Source organism: Poecilia reticulata, linkage group LG1 (genome assembly GCF_000633615.1).
Source record: "Poecilia reticulata strain Guanapo linkage group LG1, Guppy_female_1.0+MT, whole genome shotgun sequence".
Taxonomy (NCBI): domain Eukaryota; kingdom Metazoa; phylum Chordata; class Actinopteri; order Cyprinodontiformes; family Poeciliidae; genus Poecilia; species Poecilia reticulata.
The window spans coordinates 21,319,710-21,330,041 of NC_024331.1; the positions used below are offsets into that span (position 1 = coordinate 21,319,710).

General features: G+C 36.0%; 1 protein-coding gene across 10 annotated transcripts in view; it reads left to right on the top strand.

The window, feature by feature from the left end:
* The window catches only part of camk2d2 (calcium/calmodulin-dependent protein kinase (CaM kinase) II delta 2), a 46,026-nt gene that overhangs the window by 11,394 nt on the left and 24,300 nt on the right, over positions 1–10,332 (top strand). The window lies entirely within an intron of this gene.

Consider the following 10,332-nt stretch of genomic DNA (forward strand, 5'->3'; position numbering starts at 1 on the left):
TTTTGCGTGCAATTTGTTGACAGTTTATCACTTCAATTGCTTCTCAACGTGGAAACATTTATTGTCATGCAAAATATCAAACGTTTAATTGAGATCAGATGAAGTTTTTTTGGACGGAAGAATTCATGTTTGAAATTTTGATATGAATATTTGCTGTTTAGACATTTCCTTTTGCCAGCTTGAAACATTGAGGTACATGCAAATGATAAAATAATAACACGAGGCTATGAGATTCTCACTGTATACTTTTGCATAAATTATGGCCTCACTGTACCACTATATTAATATGTAAAAATTATAGTACATCATCTAATTGCTTTTATTTAGGGATTGTATTTCAACATGTTAATTTTGATTTATTAATTACAATGCAATTAGTATTTATTTTTTTTACATACAACTATCTCAAATCGGAAACTATTTGCGTATTTCTGGTACATCTGTAAATCTAATGCACAAGCAATTTGGTATCCACCTTAGTCCTGGTGGTGTTGCTTTAAAACCGTTTTTTGATATTGAGTAAGACAATGAAAGTCGGTAGATTGAATTGTCTTGGTTGCAGATTCATTTTTGCATTATTTGTTGCTGTGGCTGAAGATTATCTTGTGGCTTCAGTGGTAGGGAAACCAAATCTATTGTTGTTAACCAACATAAACCTAAATCTAAAGTCTTATTGAGAGTTCATTCTGGTAGATTTTAGGGGACAGACTCAGCCGGAGAATTAAGCCTGACTTCAAAGGATAATTTTATCTTTAGTAAAATAGAGTCCTGTAACTATAAGCTAGAAATGAAAATTGCAGCTGTTGCATTTAAAATTGCCTTTCAGTGACTCACTCTGTAAGGAAAGGTCCTACAGCATGACAAATAAGCCTAATAGACTTCAAGAACAGCTTTCTTAATTATACACCATGTGCTCCCAATGTCTCTTTGTATGCTGTTTGTCCTCCCTCTAGTTTTTCTCCTTTTCTGGCCCCATGGCAATTAATCTGCTCTTGAAGTGCTGCTGTATGTGGATTTTATAAAAGACCTCAACAAAAATAAACTATTCTGTTATTCTGCCACTGTGTAATGTTCCCACAGTGCTATTAATAAAAATAATTATTCTAATGGGATGATCATTTAAAAGGTAATTTTCGTCTTATAAAATTCTCAAGGCACGATAACCTCTGATAAAAAAAAAAGTACCATGTTGTCATGTTTTGACACACTTGTAGACCCCTCACCCCTCTAATAAAAAAGGATTAACTTAGTTGACTGTTTTTTATTTAAGCCAGAAAAAGAAAAAAAGTTTATAATAATACAGAATTAACAACTGCTAAATTTAGTGGTAGTAGAATATTATACCTTTTTGTTGTAATGTTTGTTACAGCTTTCAGTTGGGTGAGTTGCTCAGGTAGCCAGTGGAGATCATTCTGCCTTCTTTTACTTTCTCTGGAAATAGGCTACAACAAAACTTAGCCTGATTGAGCCTGTGAATAATAATAATTCTGCCACAGGATCTGCTGATCGGTCCATTATTGCTTCTATTCTGTAAAAATGCTTAACACTTATTTTTGTTTATTTTTTGCGGACTATGCAAACTTTTTCTGCAGCAGGTAAAGTCTGAAGCAGCGTTTTGGGTACAGTGGAAATATAAACAAATTATCTATTATCTTTAGGAAAAGTAAACTGAAAACTTCACATCTTGCAACATCTCAACAAAAGACCTTAAGATGACAAAATTTGGTATTTAAATGGGGTTTAATTTAAATAATCAGTACTCAGAACTGGAATAACGGCAGAATGACAAGTGCACTTTTATAGAATTTTCACTCTGACCAGAAGTAAGATTGAAACTAAATTTATACATTTAGAAAAGCGCATCTTGACTTAACTTATGAAAAAATTATAAAAACTGTTTAAATGTCAATAAGCATCTGTTACGTGCACTAAACTGTGAAGTTCCGTTAAGATAACATAAAAAATCTCCAGTGCTTTGAAAATATTTTTGAAATAATTATAAAAATTACAATTTATAATACAAGTTTATATGTTTTTTCTTTGAAATTGCACTTTGGATAAATGATTTATTTTAATTATCATTGTGGTTTGACTTGAACCTTGACTAAGGAAAGGGATCTATATGCAGGAGCCTCAGCATTTATCCTTTCAGTTTTCCCTTGTTTAATTTCTTTTGTCCTTTTTGTAACATTAAAAGACAATATTCTCAAAGTGAACCTGTAATACTCTGATGATTGTATTATTACCTCCGTGCTGCAGATGCTCCTCACCTGCAGCATACAACAGCTAGCTCAATGCTGGGCTCATAAATATTAACAAGGCACAGTTTGGCCTGATTTATGCATGCAAATCTCTGTATTTAATTACACAAGTGTTTGCGTGCCTATTTGTTTTTCTTGGTCATTTTGTCGGGATGTCTTCAAACTATCCTCTTCAGATTAAAATTTTTTCACACATTTGACTGTGTCTGCTTTAAACTTGAACATGATAAAACATTCCCATGATGTACTCCCATACTCATGGAGCGGTTTTATCTTTGACACCAGCTGCCTTTGTTTCTCCTTTGGGGGGGTAGAGCTTGGGAGTTATTGGTTTCATAACTCTTCCTCTGTTGGTAACCAGCCGAGGGTGACGGTGTCTCTGCTTTTTGAATGGTTTTATTAGACCCCTGTGTTCTGTAAGCTGAGGAATATAACCGTGTGGAGGAAGATTGCTCCGCTGCTGCCCACTAAGGATGTTACATTTGCCTTACTTAATCTTTTTAATTAAAACTCTTAATTAATTTAGAGGACAGCATTTCTGTTAACCTGCTGTGCTACACGTGGCTGGGATTTGCCTTGGTGTAACAGCTAAGACTGAGGATATGATTTATTGTTTATTGTTTAGAAGTGTACTTTGACAGAGGCCAACCCAGAGAGTGTTTATAACCTGTTTGAAATGTCACACCAAGAAAGCATCCAAAGTAAACTCATGTAGATCACCAATCCAAAGTAGTATCAAAAACTGTCAAATCTTGGAATTTAACCTGGAACTGTTTGGTATCCATCGTAGTCCTGGTGGTGTTTCTCTAAAACTGTCTGTCCTTTTGATTATGATAGCAGAAAATCAGTTAAGTGACTTAAAAAAGTTGGATTATTTGTTGAACTGTTTGCAGTTATGCCTGTAAATGGCAATTAGCTTGTGACTTCAGTGGTTGTATGTTAAACATGCAACCAAAGTAAAATGGGACAGTTTTTGTGATCTATAGTTTAGTTTCCTTACCTTATGGACAGATGAGGAGATCACTGTAATTTTCAAGAAACCCATACTTGTCGGGTTTCCCATTTTGACTGGGAAACAACCGTATTTTACCCATCTGCCCTGGGGTGTTCCCGCATTAATATTATCCCATAAATTTCCTGTATGAGATCCAGCATACATGGCTGTAACGAGTGGTTAACCACTCGTTAACCACTCGAACTTGCTATTCTCATTCTTGCAATAATTAACCACTGTAATTAACCACTGTAACGAGTGGTTAACCACTGTGTAACAGTGATTACTTTAATAGTCTTCCCTCTCTATCATTGCTGACCAGTGTGCCCATTTTCATCGTGGTATAACAGTATCTGCTACACTTACCTGTTATGAAAACTCCATCTTATTCATATTCTAAACATTGTGTCACTGATCTGCTCTGCTCTTTTTTATTTCTTTATTTCTCCATTCACTTTTCATGTTTAAGCCCTCTCTTTCTGTTCCCTAATTTAGCATTGTTGGATATGTAGGATGTGAAATCGAACTCTTCAGTACAATACACTCCTGCACAACAGTTGCACATGTGAGCCTTCAGGAAACTAAAAGAGGAAGAGGCCGGCTGGTTGGGTCTTCATGGTAAATTCCCAAATTGTCTCATGGTGCCTATGATGGTGCAATTATTGTTTTGAAGGAGGGCTGGGGAGGGGGCGGGAAGGCTGTTTTGAAACACTGTCATTGCAACACTTTGGAGTTAGTTAGTGAACTCCAAAGACTTTATTTGGAGATTTGTATGGATATTTTTTTAATATGGAAAGAAAGTAAGATAATGAACATATTTGCTTGGTCTAATACTTCAGCAAAATTAAGAATCTCAAACTAACCTAACTTTAATTTTTTGGATGGTGGGAGGAAGTGGGACCTTCGGACCTTCTTGTGCCAGATAACTGATAATATGTCGACAACTGTGCCATCATGTGGAAAAAAGGGAAAGAACTCAACGCAGTTCTTTATTTTTGATGTTTTTAAAATAAAACTTACTTTAGATGCCCACTTATTTTAGATGTTTTTTATATATATATTTTCACATTGAATAAGATGGGGAAGAATTTCACAAATCAGTTGTGAAATGTGGAACATTGCATTGGCATGACTGAACAGATTAAAAAATGGAAACGCCTCTGCTCTTCCAGAACAAACAAAGGGAAAAGCTGCAGGTTCAAAGAAATGATCCCAGTATATACAGAGGAAAATTAATCATTATGAACACTTTCACTTTGTCCATTATAGAAAGACAAAAACGTTACTTTATGTTAGTGAAAGTTTAGAGGATGATTTTCTTTGTAGTTTGTATAATTTTGGGAAAAATATTAACCTCCTTTTGCAGCAACAATTACATTCATGAGGCTTGCTGTATTTCCACCCTGTAACTTAGGAAGGGTTTAGATAAGAATGGAAAGCTCCTCCATTTTCAAGGTTTTAAAGATGTTTATTAATGCTGAGTCAGAAGTGTTGGTTCCCAGACTACCTGTGAGAAACTTCATAGCCTAGGTATCGAAGGTAATGACTCTGGCTAGTCGGAACAGATCAGACTGAACGGACACTGCACATGTCATGACATGAACTTGCTGTTCTCATTCTTGCAATAATTAATAAAGTGCAGTTTGAGTGAAAATCATCGATCGCTAATGGGAACTAGCAGTGACAGTTCATCAGGGGAAACCCCTTTTTCTTTTTTTTTCTTTTTTTATATTTTTCCCATTACCACTTTCTTTACTTCCCTTTTTAAAATTTGGTTGCTACTTCCCTTTTCTGGCTGCCATAAGCATTGTGGCCTTCGCCTCCACATCATCATGACTGACTAAATGAGTTCATGATGTTGATTAGTATTTCAAAGTTTTACTTTTGGAGTCCTCAAATATCTGTGGTGTGACTGGGAGGAAGTATGCAGAGTTTACAAAGACTCAGATGACTCCTTTTCAATTCTCTTAGTAAATAATTCACTGTGAGGGTCACAGTTTCATGACTTTAAGAAAATATTTTTCTTAAAAACAAAACAAAGCAAATTTATTCCTGAGAACAAGATTATACAATTTTCTTCAGAGGATTGCAGTGAGTGTAAATTAAAACTCTTCAAAAATATTACAGTACATTATATGGCCACTACCATCTGACACAGTGGGCATGTTGTGTTCAGTTTTTTTTATGATGTCAGGTTTAGTTTTAGTCTCATTTGGTCAGAGCACCTTCTTCCAAATGCTTGCTGACACAAAACTGACAAAAGATTTCTTATAACTTTCTATCAATGACTGTTTTATTATTGACTCCACAAAGGGTGACTATTGAAGTACATGGCTGAAATGTCTTATGTCAATTGAATTTTTCATCTGAGCTTTGGATCTTTCACACTCTTCAGGGTTCTTGGGTTTAGAAGTAAAAAAATCCAGTAAAGTACATTACAGTTTGCAGTTACAACATAAAAAAATAAAAAAAAAATACAAAACAAAGTTAAACAAAGGTTTTATACTTTTGCAAGGCACTGCAATTATATATAAAGCCAGCTGTCGATTTTAACAAACGTAAGCAAAGTGCCTCTCAAAACCTCTGCCGCATTGAGGATCAAGCTTGCACATTTGCACTGACACCTAAATATTTTGAAGCTTTTTTGTCATTGACTTACAACACATTATCAAGTTTTGGCGGTTTCAGGGTCAAGCAGATTTCAGACTTGCTTACAGTAGCAATGTTTATATTAAAGGGGATTTACTAGAGTAAAATATTAAAGAAAATGTTGGGTCAACCAAAAATCTTCACATGCATTCATACAGTCTAATCCAAGTTACCCAATTCTTCTTTGTAGTTTTTTGAATAAGGACCTTCTCAATGAAAAGGCTAGTTGCATCGATAAACAGCTTTCACATCAGACCGGATGGACAGACTAGCACTTCTTTCTCACATAGCAACTTCTTAAGCCTTCAGAACTGAGCTGAAATTTTTTTTTTTTGCATTATTTGTGAGAAGCTTGAGTTATTTATCTCATTTCAAAAACAGATGAATTAAAATTAAACGCTTGTATGATGAAGACACCTATAGAACTATTTTTCTGCCCGACGTTCTTTAGAGTTTTATAGTTGCACGAAAACTCTCGGGATGTCTGCCATTTGCATGCAAGGCTGGTTCCACTGCAGAGGAGAACGAGAGGCCTGACGCTCTGATTGGTGCAGGAGTTGCTAGACAACAGATGTCCAGCCAGCTAGGAGGTGTACTACCTGTGGAGAAAAGAGAGAGAGAGAAGGGAAAGCAGAGTGAAAGTAAAGGTTGGAAAATGCTGAGGAGGAGGAGTGTGGCTTTCATGTGACAGGCATTTGCAGTGTGCAGTTTGTTGGTGAGCACAGTAGCAAATGCTGTGTGTGTTCACGCTGCAAGTTAGAGAAATCCCCCTCCCGAAATGCCTGATAAATCTTCAGTGTGTGGAATGTGTTTTCCACAGTGCCTCAGACCAACAAATAACAGCTTTCGATAAAAATATTGGTAATTTGTTTTATATTCTTACAACCAAAGACAGCTTAAAATCATTACAGCACACAAAAATAACCAAAGTCACAAATCTTCACGTAACAGAGAAAATAGCTGTCACTCATGTAAGAAAACCAGAAGTTGGGGTCGATCCAGCTGATCTGATCTTTGCAAATTTACAGGTGAAAATAGGCTTGAGACAGATAGAGTAGGAGAGACGCTAAATAAGTACTTTTCAGTAACATAGTGAGACTGAGAGAGCAATTAGTGACCTTGCTCTGAGGGTCATGTTAATAAAACACCGTACACTGAGCTGTCCTTGTTTCAGGCTCTGTCTGCGGCTCTGTGCTCTTCTGTTTTTGTCTACATTTGGCAGTACAGTGAAATATTATTTAAATGGACATGTCCTCACAGGCAATATGGAAAATCTGCAGCACCACAAAGTAGCTGTATTAGGCTCTGTGTGCTGGAGTGAGGTGCTTCTTTTCACAAGGTGATTTTTCTAAGGCATTATGTAATTTAGGATATTTAAGTGAGGTTTTTTTAAAAGCAGTGAAAGCAGTTAAAATTGTTTTCTTAGGTCCAAATAATAAGTCCAAATTAGTTAAAAGGAAGGTGATAAGGTGATAGCTAGTCCAAAAGGAGACTAGAAAATGGTGGATTTTTACCTTCATAAAACCCCCCCTCAAAATGATAGAATGTCCTAGTAGTTTCTGTTTTATGAGCCTCATCATGTTTGCATTTGGTCAGCATTAGCACTGAAGCCATTGGTTGTTTTCACAGTAAATGGAGGTAGGAGGCAGTGCGTCACCAACAATCTCCCTGTTTGAAATGTGCATTGGAAAATAGAACATGGAAATTGTTTGTCAGAGTAATACTCACAATGTGATGGTATTTTAAAGGTTCATAAAGTAGGACAAACGACTGATGTCTTTAAGATCAGAGGTGTCTTATGATGGCAGAAATCTGCTTTGACCTTGGTCTCTCTTAGGTGTTAGCAGTTGTTCTCTTCAGTTTTCAAAACGCACTAATTTGGATTTGTTTCAAATTAAGAAGTCAAGAGAGACCTCCACCTCAGGTAATATATTAACAGGCTTTAATATTCAACCAGAACGTCTACTGAGTAACATGTTACGGTTTTAGAAGTGACCCATTTCAACTTTCCCCCAGGAAAGAAAAACCAAAGAATGAAAAATATAGCAGCAGGTGAACACATCCATACTCCCAACACGTAAGACGAGTAGGAGAGCCAACATCCTACTCGTCTTACGTGTAGAGCCAACATCAAGAACTTGTAGAGCCAACATCAAGAAAGCAAAATTGGTAATGTGTCCATTTTTCATGTAACCACCATGGTCTGAAGCAACAGTTTTTAGGTTGATTGGGTTAACATTGTTTTGTGGTTTATATGTTTTTAAATAGAGATGAAAAAAATAGTTCTAAAATGATTTTTTTGTGATTTGGTGCTTTTTCTGTGTGTCACAACACAATTGTTCACTTATGGTAAGGAATGTAAAAACAAACCACTATCTCCTCTTCTGCTTCAGATTTGAATGCGCTGACAAGAACAGAAAAAAAAGCCTCCTACTCGTCTTACGTGTTGGGAGTATGGATGTGTTCACCTGCTGCTATATTTTTCATTCTTTGGTTTTTCTTTCCTGGGGGAAAGTTGAAATGGGTCACTTCTAAAACCGTAACATGTTACTCATTATGACAACTGCTGTTCTGACTCACAGTCCTGTCAGTAGACCGGGGTATTCTCTGACAGACACATTTGTGTGTCACCCTATGTTCATAAAGTCAGATGAAATCAGTGTAATCACCCTGCAGAGAGACGTGAGAGCCTGCTTGGGTTGCCATATCTTGTTTGGGGCTGTGCTGCATCCAGACAGCCACGCAGTCACCTCTGTACTTTTTAGTGTTTACTCTTGGCATGGCACAATGTGTTAACTTTTCAAAAGTTTTCTTTGACACAAAATATAATGTTTGCTGTTTAGGACTAATGTCTTATTTTTGAAAATAATTTTCACTAATTACTCTTGTAGGAAATTAATGAGAAATGTGCAGTGTGCAAAACTAGTGGTGCTGTGTGAAAATGGTTTGTGGGTTGGCATAAAGGCTGACTAAGATGGATGGAATGTTGCACATTACTGGGGCAGTAATAATTTTACTAGATGCACAGAATTTCTATTCTATTCTAATCTTTAATATTTAAATAAATAATTTAAAAACCTTCCATTATATTTCTATCTTGTTATCCATGCTATTTTTGTTTTTTTTTCTCTCTTCATCTTCACCCTTGTTGTCTCCAGTGTTTAATTACTAAACAGCCCCAGTGTAAAGTTTTGGATGATGCATTGGGACATATGGAGTCAAACACTTTAGTAAGCACATCTGGTCAAGTCTTGCGGATAGCGGGAACTCAATATACTTTCACATCCAGTGACGACTTGCTGAAGTTCAAATTTCCCATGAGTATGAGGGAAGAAAGGGAAGTTATTTCATATTACTGCATGGCTGTTAGTTTCAGTGTGGACAAAAATGTCTTGTTAATGAGGGAGATCAAAAGAGAATGGTCAGAATTGTATTCGATTATAGCAGGGCGATGCTAACTCAAATAGCCACCTGTTATGTTGAGTACAATTTCTGAATGTACACTTTTAACTTAAGCAGTCAACTGAGATACAGCAGTAGAAAACCACACCAGGTGCTGCCAACATCAGCCAAGAACAGGAAACTTAGGAGGCTTCAGTTCAACACAGCAGGAATGTGGAAGACAGCTCTGAAAGCCAATTTGAGACAAATTGATCCCATCAAGTGTGGGGAATACCAAGATAATGTTCTGTCTCTGCAATGATCTGACTGACAGGGTTCAGAAAATTAGCAACGAGCGACTATGAATACTGATGTCCAAATGGCGTCACAATACAGTTGTATTCAACAAATTTGAAAAGTTAATTTATTTCAGAAACTCTATTCTCTCAGTGACACACATTGTATCAATTCATTCTATACAGAGTAATGTTTACAAGCCTTTATTCCTGTATTTCTGTTTGCAGCTAATGGAAATAAAATGGATAAGATTAGACTATTATAGCAGACTAATAAATAGAATACAAAAATGTGGGAAAATAAACAACAACAAAAAATCATAAATTAATCAAATAAAACCAGAAAATCAACAATTCTTTATTTTGCTGGTAAAACAACGTATTTATCATTAATGTTATAATGGCTATGACATTTAATTGTTTAGTTTTATTGCAAATGCAGAAATAACACTAGTCTTTAAGCCTACTGGCCATCAGTCTGCAGCAATATGTGTGGGAGGGGCAACGCTGGATCACTTTATGTTCCATAAAGCAGGAGAAAAACTATAACACTTTCTCTCAGAGAACCTTCATACCAGTAACCAAGTCTATGTCCAAATTTATCAAACATTTCAACATTTAGATTGCGATATTTTTGTGTATTTGTTAGTGTTCTTGCATTTGTTCATAAAGCAGATGAAAAAAGATTTATCCTGCCTATACAGACAGTCATTCAGTGCAATCAAGAGGCAAATTACTAAACAATAATATA